Here is a 10335-nt window from a genome sequence, read left to right as displayed (position 1 = left end):
TAATAATAAAATGCTTAACTTGAACTCACTGTAATTCACTGGATGAAATTGACCAGAAGAGGGAGTTTTCTCACTGTGAATAAATCAGTTTACACTTGCTGGAGCATGTCTTCATTTTAAGTTCACCATCTGGTATACATGTGCTGTTATTTAATTGTGAACAAATAGTATAATAACCTCCCCCCTGATAAAAAAAAAAAAAAATTATAATGATATTGATAATTCTTGCATGATTTTGTTGGGATATGAATTGTGCTTCATTATAATAATAATAATTTTTCTGTTCAGAAATATAGTTTTAGAAGGTAGGTCCCCCAAGCATTATTTTTTTTGGGGGGGGGGGGGGTACAACCATAGGGGCCGAAACAGGGCTTAGAGCTGCGGATTCGAAGGCAGCTCCGCCATGGCTGCCCGGATCTCCAGATCTGCCCTGGAAGTTCTCCTTAACTCCACCCTGTTCCTGTCTTGCACGTACCTCCAAGACACCCACGCCCCCTCCCCAGTGTTATGGCTCAGGACAAGTCTTCCGGAAGGGGGGAGTACTGTCACAAGTGGATCAGGCTCATCACCCACAGTGCACTCCCTCACTCAAGCATTAATCACCATCACCTGTTCACAATCCAATCATTTAATCACCAGCACCTGATCTCCTTGACTCACCACCAGATAAAAGCACACACCTCAGTCTTCACATGGTCCAATCTTGTAGCTTCAATATGGAACCTCTCCAGTCTCAAGCTACTTGCGTAGACTCTCCTACTACCTTGCTACCCACCTCTCTGTCAGCCTGATTCTCCTAGACTCTTCCAAGATCTCCTCTCCAGTGTTACCCCCGAGGTATGTACAACGGATCTTACATTCTGATCACCCCACCGGCCTTACAGAGTAATCCCATATCCAATCCAGTCATCCAAACCCTTACTCAACACCTCCGGATTCACTCACCTGCATCACTTCTTTCTTGAATATAAACTGTGGTATCCTTAACCTTCTGTCCCCTAGTCCGTGTGTTACAGATTTGGGGTTAATATCTCTTGATCAAGAAAAAGCGTTTGACAGAGTTGAACATGCTTATTTGTTTGATTTACTTAAGGCTTTTGGTTTTGGAAATGGTTTTATCTCATGGGTTAATTTTATAATGAAGCTGAATGTATGATCAAAATATAAGGAGATTTAAGCTTTATTATTAAAGTGGAATAAGGCAAGGATGCCCTCTTTCATGGCAACTGCAGTCTTGTAATTGAAACCCTACTGTGTAAATTGAGAGAACAGTTGACTGTTTACATATCGTGGGGTCAAATGTCAGTAGGGTCGTATCATTTTCTGTCTTTATTTCCATACTAGATAAGCCGGCTGTTGTTTCTTTTGTTATTGCCCCCGCCCTCCAAGGGAAGCGTGGCTAATTATTATGCAGCGCTCTGGCCGGCTCTAGCTGATATCAAAATATTATTAAGATGGAGACCGCAAAGACTATCACAGACGAGCTGAACTGTGGCCGTGGGAGACAGTCCTGTGGCCAGAAGCTTTCTCCATACATTATGTACCACATACGGCTGAATTCTTTAGCTCCAGACAAAGAGTGGCAGGACATGTGGATTATTGGACATTTAGAGGCAAACAGACACAGTGCAAACTTCGGAGATGGTTACATCCACAAAGAAGACCCCGACAATAGTGGTGGGCGATACTGCAAAATTTGGAATCGATCTGATAGCAAATACATATAGGGTCAGTATCGCCGATACCGATACCGATACCAATACCAATACGATACTTTTTACTTAAAAAAAAAAAAAAAAAAAACTTTTGTGTAGGGGAGTGAAGTAGGTCTATGTCATTATTCCTAAGCTGGATAAATGATCAATTATTTAGGCAATAGTTTTTATTAATGTATTGAAGTCCACAAAATTATTAGTTATTAGGCACTGTAGAATGAATTCTTTACAGCCTTTTTAAAAAAATAAATAAATAAAGAATAAAAAAAATCTCTCCCTTTTTTCTGGTTTTAAAAGCAAATGAAATAAAGTGCACACAGTTATTACTGAAGAACAAACAAAGAACATATATACATGTGCAATTACATTCCCTGAGCCCCCCTTCTGAATGTGCTATCGGCTTCGCTCACTCTGTTCGCTTCTCCTCGGCGCGTTGTGTCAGTGAGTCACGTGACGACACAACAATGAATCACAGCAGAGCAGCAGGAGGGGGAGGAGTAGCAAAGTGGGCCAGGATGTGAAAGCAGCGTTTGCTCAGGATTGTAGAGGTAGAAGACACACGCAAAGTATAATGAACGCAGATGAGCGATATTTAAATTAAAATATCGATTCAATTACAATTGTATCGATCCGATACCAATACCAGTGTTGGCATCGATGCTATCGATATTTAGATTGATCTGCCCACCCCTACCCGACAAAGAGAAAGTGTGCCCAAACGACTTATTTCATTGGGCAACAAGATCTGCAAGAATACTTTTCTGTTTCTTTTGGGGTGAGTTTTTATAAGTTTGTTTTTTTGTTCATTCTAAGAAAACCCATACCTACCTATTGTTATTAGCTAGCTCAGGAATTGTAATCGTTAGCATCGTATCACTTGCCAAAAGCCCCCATCACTATAATGGCCTTTTAGATGGTAATGTTAGTGTTGCGAAGAACCAGACGGAGTTTGATCCATTTGCAGCTCTTTATTTAGGATAGTCAACCAGACGGGGTCAAACGACAGCAAACTGAGCAATAGGGGCGAGGCAGAGACAGAGTCGGGTAATCAGGCAGAAAGTCGAGGCAGGCAGAGAACAATCAATAACGTGAAACAATCCAGTGTCAAGAGAAGAAAACAAAACACGGGTAATAACACTCAGAACTGACAGCAGGGGCAAATCAAGACTTCGCAATGAGTGTGTGTGTGTGAGTAGCTTATATGAGTGTGGAAATGAGATGCAGGTGTAAGTGTAATTAGTCCCAGGTGTGAGGCCTTGTGGGAAATGGAGTTCATAGTAAAACTAATATTCAGGCGATGGCTCCCTCTGGTGGTGCAAGGGAGGCGGTACAGGAACCTCCTCTGTAACAGTTAGCATCTGCTATTAATTTGAATAATGCTTCAATTGCTTGAATTGACTGGTGTGAATGACTTAGCCCACGTCAACCTGCCTGTTAGCATTCTTGAATTGAATGTGATGCTAATATTTTAGCCAGTGGTGGAGGAAGTGCTAATTAATATTTTTTAACAAGGATTTACTAACGTAATAGTAAATGTATCAGATTAAATTCCTACTTAAGTAAAAGCATAAAGTACTCAAACCAGACTCAAAACGAGGTCTAACCACTAACTGAGGTCTAAACCAGGACTAAACCAAAACTAAACCAAGAAGTAGAGATACAGACTCTAAAATGTAGTAAAGTAAAAATAAAAAGTATTCATCATAAAATTTACTTAAAAGTAAAATTACCTATAGTTTGTACAATACATTCTGATATAGGTGACAAGATGCCTGTTAGCATGATTATTTCCCCCCCTTTTTTCAGCATTGGCTGAGACACCCTGGCTGATATAGTCAAACACTATGAGAAGAATAGGGCAAGACCAGGTTTGAGGAAGAAGCACTCACTGCCACATCCACCAGCCAGGTTCATCAGCCCTGACGATATCAACAGAGTTGTGGACTTCATAAAAATCTATGCAGAAGACAATACCAACATGCTGGGTCATAAGGATTGGCATGTGAAGTTGCTGCCAACTCATGTCCAAGGGCTCAGTGTGGGGTCAGTGTGGTGTCAACAATCCAGCTTTACAGGGGGGAGCTTTACAGGGGGTATGGCTTATCTAAATGAGATGTAAATGAGCCCTATTGTCACTCCCAGCAGTGAGAACAGGTGAGAATTGTGAGAATCTTTAGAGGCAATTTTCTGCCTTTCAGGCTTTTTATGAGTGCCTACCTTCAAATGGTCACACATCTCCAAATATTTCCATGTGTTACACATCGTTGGAAAGCTCGGAGAGGCACGCTCCGCTGCTTTCAGATCATTCGTTCCACGAAGGTCTAGATCTGAGCCTCGAACAACATAGGGGTCCTGGTCTGTCTCAATCTGAGGATCAAAGATGGCCACAGAAGGCTAGTGTCGCGACTCACGCTCCTCCCCCACCTTTGTGGGCAGGCGTAAGAGGAATCTTGGGTCACAAGTAGGTAAGCAGAACCTAAGGGATGTGATCCAAATGAGGCAGCGTTCTCATCTGAATTAGAGCGGTACCGAGGTATCTAATAATTCCTTTTAGGGTTTTTTAACTTCTGCTTTTATATTCCCCTTCTTAATTCCCCTGTAACCACCAGCTCTCCACCTGATCGAGGTTAGGTGGAAACCCCTCACATAACAGTCTACTATGCTGGACCTATGATGTTTTTGACTGGTTCTATGTTCATAGCAACCAACTTACTGATGGTCCGGACTAAAAAGAGGCGCCCCTTGAGCAGGGCTCCAGCACAGGAGGGTGGGTGAGTATGATAACCCTTTCTGTATATACTTATTTGTATTAAATTTCTGGTGGTTATGTTTCTACTAATAAACCCTGTTAGTTTCCTTTGGTGTTTATTAAACACTCCTCAGCACCAGCCATCCAGCATCATGTTCTGGTATTAGGCGGCTGAGATCACAGGTTTCTGCGGGAGCCTCCTTGATCATCAGACCTGGCACTGCACTGCAGGGAATTTCATGGATGTCCGGCCAGGTCACCCTGAGGGATTTCCTGGCCGCTTAGAACAGTATTTGAAAATCCATGCTATGGTAAGTGTGCACGTGAAGTCTTTGCACACTTCCTGAAATCAACACTGTGGTAAGTTTGCACGCAAGTATTCTGTGTTCTTTCTAAAATCCTATATGGTGAGGGCCATAAGTATACGTAACACTCAGTGCTTGTCCTGTTTTGTTTGTTTTACCTTCTTCTTGCAAGGTGTTTGTTGTGTTTTGTGTTATTGTTATATACATATTTTTTTTCCATTACATTGCCTATAAGAAATTAAATAACACCTTTTAAAATTAACTTGCAAATAAATAGATGCAAGTTTTATCAGAGATTTGCTTAATTTCAATTTCAATTGGACCTTTCACTGATATAACATTGCCAATCAGTCAAACATTTTACGCATTTACCATTAAGAATGGCCTACTTAATTAAAAAAACGAAACAAAAAAAACCTATATATATATACATATACATATTTATACAGTATATGAAATATCATATGAAACTTTGATTTTGTTACATTTTATTTGATTTCATATCAAGATTACATGAAATTCAAGCAGTTGCATCCCAAACTACAGTGGTTTATTTGATGTGTTTAATTTAATTGTCCTTCATTGTGAGGTGTATGTTGATCTTCACCTTGAGGATAACAATGCCTCAGCTGTTTGAATGGTAGTTTGTTAGATACATTTTGCTTAGCTCAGGGGTTTGTGGTGATCATTGCATCCGTTAAGATTTAATTTTAACCCAACTTTAGTAATCTTCCTCATAATAATCGTTGCTGTCCTCTTCCTCGCTATTGCTGCTGTTATATTGATTAAATTCTTCACTGAGCTCTTCTCCCAGCTGGTTTCCAAGTTCATTTCCGAGCTCTTCTCCGAGATTATTCTCAGTGTAGTAATACTGGTGCCCAGGTGCCTGGCGAGGTTGAGGATCAGTGTTGTGATACCGTTGCCCAGGTCCATGGCGAGGTTGAGGATCAGTGTTGTGATACCGTTGCCCAGGTCCATGGCGAGGTTGAGGATCAGTGTTGTGATACCGTTGCCCAGGTCCATGGCGAGGTTGAGGATCAGTGTTGTGATACCGTTGCCCAGGTGCCTGGCGAGGTTGATGCTCAGTGTAGTGAAATTGCCCAGCCTTGTGATTTTGATGCTTAGCCATCATGGAGAATAATGCTTAATTTGTCGGAGAAGTTAGCTGTAAGTACATGTACATATATAGATAAGTTAACACAGCAAACACATATTTAATATAAGTACGTTTCACCCATTTATGATCTCAGATTTAACACATTCACAAATAATTGGTTTTACAGATATTATTATTATTTTATTATTATTAACATATTGTTGTGTCATTCATTCATAGGTATTTAAAATTAGGATAAAATAATAATTTGAAACTGTAAATATCAAATACTACAGTGCAAAATCATTTAATTAATAACTGTGGTTAATTGCTATGGTGAACTTCTAGAGAAGAGACTTGTTACAGAGGAGGTTCCTGTACCACCTCCCTTGCACCACTAGAGGGAGCCATCGCCCGAATATTAGTTTTCCTATGAACTCCATTTCCCACAAGGCCTCATACCTGGGACTAATTACACTTACACCTGCACCTCATTTCCACACTCATATAACCTGTAACTCAAACACTAGGCGTTTCTCAATGTCAAGGATACTTCCTTGGCAGGACTGGTCCTTCCAAGTCACTTCCTTCAGAGGCTAGGAGAGACTCCTCTTAAGCATTCGGAGAACACGTAAATGGAATAGGCTAGCAAGTGCATGTAACTGCGTCATTACGTCAGTGAAAAGGTCCGTTTGAATAACGCTGTGAATGGTATCGTTAAATTACTTTGGACAACTTAACTAGTTATTTATAAAAGAAATGCCGTTGACGCAACCAATTGTTAAATGACAGGTCCGGTTCAGTTAACCATTTGTATTTGTATAATTTACAATATCAATATGGTAGTAATTTGTACTGGCATTTAAACGTTAAACTTTACTTATATTTACTACAGTTATAAAAAATGTTTGGTAACGTAAATAAAAACCGTTAACGCTCCGACTCCGCTAACGTTCGACATTTTTGAATTTTTGAACAAGATAGCAAAGCTGCGCGCATAGGATTGTGGGTGATTTGAGAGCGCGAAGAGCGCGAAGGATACACATATGCATCCTTTCCTGTGTATGGGATATTCTTCGAACAAAGGACTCAGTCCTTGGTTGAAATTACGAGGATCCTCGACATTGGAACAGTCCTTCGACGGATGTCGATGACGTAGCGTCCTCGAAATACTGGCTTCCGAGGATCCTTCCTTGACATTGAGAAACACCTACACACTCATTGCGAAGTCTTGATTTGCCTCTGCTGTCAGTTCTGAGTGTTATTACCCGTGTTTTGTTTTCTTCTCTTGACCCTGGACTGTTTCACATTATTGATTGTTCTCTAACTACCTCGACTTTCTGCCTGATTTCCCGATTCTGTCTCTGCCTCGCCCATATTGCTCAGTTTGCTGTCATTTGACCCCATCTGTTTGACTATCCAAAATAAAGAGCTTCAAATGGATCAAGACTTACATCCACTCAAATCACTTTGGGACAAGATCAAATTCTTTACAAAAATTACAATATTTTAGGTTTAAGAACATGTCACCATTTAATTTAGCATTCAAAGTTTTTTTTGCCACTTTGTACTGTTATAATTATTTTTCTGTAGAAAAACTAGAAACACATCTTCATAGAAAAAAAAAAATACACACAGTTAACACATACCTCCTATTTTCTCACTCTGAATCCTGTGAAGTTGTTTTTACATGGAAAAACCCATCTTATATACTTTTGAAAAGACACACCCTCAAACATCCAAAACTTAAAAGAAGAAGAGAAAAAAACCTGGACGGTTTTTAGGTGTCTGTCCTGTCATTTTACATTTTTTAAATGTTTCCTGAGATCTTCACATTGCTGCTCTGACAATAACATGCCACTCATTGTATAATGTGTAACTCAACTGCACATGTGAAAATAAATAAGTAGCACAAATATAGATGAAAAGTTTCAGAAAGAGTCAACATACCTTATATAGTGCTGCAAATGAGGGAAGTATAAAAAATACAAAAAAAAATTTTGTCATTGGACAAATGGAGAAAAACTCCATAATGCATGATAAATGCTGCAATATACAGTTATTCATTTTAAAACTAATTTAGTTTAAATTGACAGTATATTCCTGGGCAGTAATAATAATGATGATGATAATAATAGTTCCTTACATTTATACAGTGCTATTCCGGGCACTCAAGGAGCTTTACATAGAAAGAGGGAATCTCCTTAACCACCACCAGTGTGTAGCGTCCACCTGGATGATGCAACGGCAGGCATAATGCGCCAGAATGCCCACCACACACCAGCTTATTGGTGGAGAGGAGACAGAGTGATGAAGCCAATCAGCAGTTATGGGGATGGTGAAGGAGGCCATGATGGTCAGAGGCCTCTACATCCCTACTCTTTTTCGAAAGACATCCTGGGATTTTTATTGACCACAGTCAGGACCTTGGTTCAATGTCTCATCCGAAGGACGGTGCTTTTTGTCCCCACGCTGGTCTCACTAATACCTCTTCCAGCAGCAACCAGGTTTACCCAGGAGGTCTCCCATCCAGGTACTGACCAAGCTCAGCTCTGCTCAGTATCAGTGGGCAACCAGCATTGGTCTGCACAGTGATATGTCTATAAATGCCATAAAACCAAGAATATGCTATTTTTCATTATCTTTAACTTGTATTTGATTGATTACAGCAAAATTAAAAATGAAATGTCCAATGTTTTCACTTAGGAAGGGAACACACATGGTAAAAAAAAAAAAAAGTACAGCCTGTATGCACTGTAAGTCGCTTTGAATAAAAAGCATCTGCCAAATTTTTAAATGTAAAATATTAATTATTCTGTAAAAAAACAACAACAAAAAACAAATAAGGAAACAGTGTAAGTATGTGGCTATTATGTGCAAACAGTGATAAACTCTGTAAAAATAAAAATATTCTGATTTGAAGCTTATGACATATAAATGCACACATCGACCTGATCACTTTATTTAGCATTCATGTCAACACAACATTCAGATTAATCATTCAGAATAAATAAGTCCAATTAAATCAGAAATTGTGCATGTAAACATAGCCAGTGAAAGGAGAGGGGAATGGCAGGGATGCCCCAGCTCTTAGCCGTGCTGTAGTCCAGGAAGCTGACTTCAGCACCTGAATCAATCAGGGCCTTTTAGGAGTGGGCAGAGTCTTGGAAAGTGATGGTGGCAGAGAGTTGTATGTGTGACTGAGGGGAGACAAGAGGAGAACTGCCCACTAGGACTCCCTGATTGACTAGTGGGCTTTGGGTTATAAAGGACAATATTAAGCAAAGTGTCCTGGCTTTCCATATTAGATGAAGAGTCCCAGAAACAGCATTTGATGATTCTCTTGAGCAGACAATCGAAGTCGCCCCAACTGCATGAATTCAGGTTCAGCCAGGGGCAGTTGAGGTGGTGGGTGGCCGTTGAAAGGCTTGGACTCCTCCTGCTCCCAGGATGAGTGGGGAGCCAAGCGTCACTGATGCAAGTGGAGGAGGCTTTTGACTCTAGCGAGCAGATTGATAAAGCCCTCCAGGTCTTGGGGTAGATAATGTGTAGCAGTCTCATCCTGGATTTCGAAGGTAAACAGAAAATAACCTGAGGCTTTGAACAAGAATCAAGAATAACCTGTTTAGGTTTAAGTGTAGGTTTTTTACAGGCTTGTCAGTAACATCATCTATGAACCAAACATTACAATTACAAAGATTTTTATTTTAAATATAAAAATACCTTAAAAAAAGAAAATGTGTTTTATTTTAACCATGACACATTCATTTTGAAACAGTATCACAGGTTGATTGTTCTTATTTTTCTGAATGTTTAAACACGTCTTGCTACTGTATGTTATTACTTTACATGCTATTTTTAGAATATGAAGTAAACATATATATATATATATATATACATATATATATATATATATATATATATATATATATATATATATATATATCAGTATTTCTCCAAGAATGCACACTTTTGGACTAAAAGCCCTAATGGACGCTGTTCAGTGAAGTTATGTGACTTAATATGAATGTGTTGTTTTTCTGTTCAAATTATCATACTTTACTGTTTTAATTTAATTTTGCACTACTGAAAAAAATTAAGAAATTAGTCAATACAGGTTATTATAACAGGGGTCAAATATCGAAGCTAGTGTTTTGAATCTTTCTGATGATACACAGATTTCAGAATTTCTATTTCAAGTAGAAGTGTGATGTTTTAACGTGCTGTGAAATTGAAACAAAAATCCAATAAGTCCATTGGCAATCTTTGCGTGTTAAGAGGTTGTTTTAGAAAGTCAAAGGCCTCGGGATAATTTCTCTCATTTTCTTGACATAAAACGTCAATCATAAAGTTATTGGCATTCATATGATTTTCCAACTCTTTCTGTGTCCTAGGGGTGGGGGTAACATGAAATGTGACATTGTAATCATGTAGCAGAAGTTTTTACAGCTTGTTACAGAAAATAACCCG

The sequence above is a fragment of the Carassius carassius genome, chromosome 3 (assembly GCF_963082965.1).
Source record: "Carassius carassius chromosome 3, fCarCar2.1, whole genome shotgun sequence".
Taxonomy (NCBI): Eukaryota; Metazoa; Chordata; class Actinopteri; order Cypriniformes; family Cyprinidae; genus Carassius; species Carassius carassius.
Note: the sequence above shows the minus strand (reverse complement) of the source record.